This window comes from Penaeus vannamei, chromosome 34, assembly GCF_042767895.1.
Source record: "Penaeus vannamei isolate JL-2024 chromosome 34, ASM4276789v1, whole genome shotgun sequence".
Lineage (NCBI taxonomy): Eukaryota > Metazoa > Arthropoda > Malacostraca > Decapoda > Penaeidae > Penaeus > Penaeus vannamei.
In genome coordinates this window covers 6,687,370-6,689,869 of record NC_091582.1, presented here as the reverse complement: position 1 = coordinate 6,689,869, position 2,500 = coordinate 6,687,370, and the positions used below count along the sequence as shown (strand labels likewise).

The window sequence follows — 2,500 nt, the reverse complement described above, 5'->3', positions numbered from 1 at the left end:
GAGCTGACGTTCATTTGTCGGATGCTGATAAATGATCTTTATCAAAATCGACATAAAGAGGGTAGCTCCTATGAATTAGTGTATTTGCCAGAGTTTGAAATTTCTCTCCCTGAAAAAATAGAACTCGCTATTTTATCCTGAGAAAAAACAAAACAAAACTGAGTCATTGATAAAGTACAATCAGTTTTAAGTATAATGTATTCTAATATTCTGTTTTATTTTTTCGTAATGAGGATTTTTCTATGCTTATTCGATAAATAAGGAATATTATTGTGGCGTGAGAAAATGCAAGCTGTAATAATAGCTACTGTGATTGATAATGATGGTGGCGATGACAAGGACAATAGCAATGGTGAAGGTGGTGATAATAATAATAATACACAGGAAACACGCCTTTTCTGTATTGCTTGCTTTCATCCTTATTTCCCCTCTCACAATAGTAATGAAAAAAATATATAATCACCCTATTTATCGAAGCCACGACCATCGTAAAACTCAGATATGTAACCCGTATTTAAACTCAAAGAAAATGTTCCATCGCCGAAACGCAGAAACTTTCCAGAACCTATAATGACACTCAAATAACCTGGCGTCTTATTACCGTGATCAATGAGTCACACGTGCTTGCAGGGGCGTGTCAACAGGGCAGAGGCGAGAGACGTTGCAACAGCCATTACTCGTGTCAAGAGGCGTGATTTATGACATGCGAGGATATTTGAGTTTTGGTCCCTCTTGTTTTGAAATGCCTGCTGTATTTTTCTTTTTTCGTTTTACCTCATTAGAAGAAGAAAAGGTGTAATTGGATACTATTTTGAGGGGAACAAACGAAGCGAATATCCACAAGAAAACGTCCTTGTAGCTCCAACGCAAGAAGCAGAATCAAATGCGTTGCAGGAAAGGATGAGTCACCCCTTAAGACCATCCCATGGGCGTGGACTGAGGACTTTACGCGAGGCTCGTCCACTCCTCTTAGTGTCTAACGTGATTTAACTGCTTTTTGTGATTTGACTATTCTTTCTGGTGTTTTTTTTTTTTTTTGTTTGCGTTTGGCGAGATGTAACAGATATTTTTTTTTATCTTATTTTTGTTTTTTGTGTTCATGGCATTGTTTAACTTTTTTGTGATTTAACTTTTTTCTGTCATTTTTGTGTCTGCCGATATTTAAACTTCCTTTTGTCATTCAAGTTTTCGGTCTTTTTATTTGTCTGATTTGACCTTTTTGTAATTTAACTTTTATTTTTTTGTCTTGATATAATTTCGCGCGTTTCATTTCGTTCTCGTTTCACTAGAAAGAAAATTGAACGCTTGATGAAAAGGTGTGAAAAAAGAAACAAACAAATGGAAGAAAAAAAAACTTATAGAAATGATATTCGTTAATAATAGAAAACTCACGAGATGAAATTTACAGATGAGCTGCTTTTGAAACTGCGATATTTGATTACATTAACAATCAAAACGATTTACCACAAACAAAACACCCTTTTTTCCAAATATTCATTTTGCTTCATTTAACCTAAAGAATGACTACACCTGCACAAAACACCCTTTTTTCCAAATATTCATTTTGCTTCATTTACCCTAAAGAATGACTACACCTGCACCTTGACAACCTACAAAGGAGATACGTAGAAGCTGTTTTAGTCCTTAGGGAATAAGATAAATCCCTAAGGAGGTCCTAACCTCGATACAGGCCGCACCTTCGGGTAGGTTAGCTCGTCTTCTGTTCCGACGAAGGAGACCAGGCCATAAGAGGCTGAAAATTGCGAACATTAGTGATTACTTGTACGTCAAACGTCAGGTCGCCAGAGTATAAACGTCAAATGGTGATAGTTGATTTTAGATTGTGGTTGAAACGAGGAGAGAAAGAGAGGGGAGAGAGACAGAGAGAGGGAGAGAGGGGGAGGGAGAGGTAGAGGCAGAGGGAGAGAGAGAGAGAGAGGGGGGGGGGGAGAAAGGGAGGTGGGGTAATATCAGAAACATCAGTCTTGTTCAGAGATATGTTGTACCTCATAAGTCGGCTCGATACCGCATATCTTCGCCTTATGGTGAAAACGGTACGCCAGCCTTCCAAATGGTTCCTATCTGGGAGTACATTTGTAAACTCAGCGTATACGGAAAGAAACAGTACATTTGAAACGCACATTAGCACCACCGTTTGTACTTTTCACGTCGTGGACGGAAAAAACCCGCACAGTGCTGAAATGGTTACCGTAGGCACGTGACACATCAACTGATTTTTTGGCCGGAATCTATACTCTCACACAGGACGCCACTGCTGAACAGGGAAAACTCCATACATAATGTTTTATAGACTTTTTTACGTTGTGAATGGAAAAAGCGTTGTGTTGAAAAGGGCTGTGTGCACGAGCCATTTAAAAGTTTTCATCAATACCAATTTGGCATTTTGAAAGCACGGCTTTGTATCGTTAATGTCAGATTCTGAAAAATCGATGCGCGTGAAAAGAGCCTTTGTGACAAAGATAAATGCCGCAGGAAAATC

The 2,500-nt window shown here is 38.6% G+C and overlaps 1 long non-coding RNA gene across 1 annotated transcript in view; it reads right to left on the bottom strand.

Moving 5' to 3' along the window:
• Window positions 1–1,633: 1,633 nt before the first annotated feature.
• LOC138859279 (uncharacterized) overlaps window positions 1,634–2,500 on the bottom strand; it is a 36,681-nt gene continuing 35,814 nt past the window's right edge. The window contains exon 3 of the long non-coding RNA XR_011398117.1: window positions 1,634–1,753. This is a non-coding gene — a long non-coding RNA (uncharacterized lncRNA). The remainder of the gene's footprint in view (window positions 1,754–2,500) is intronic.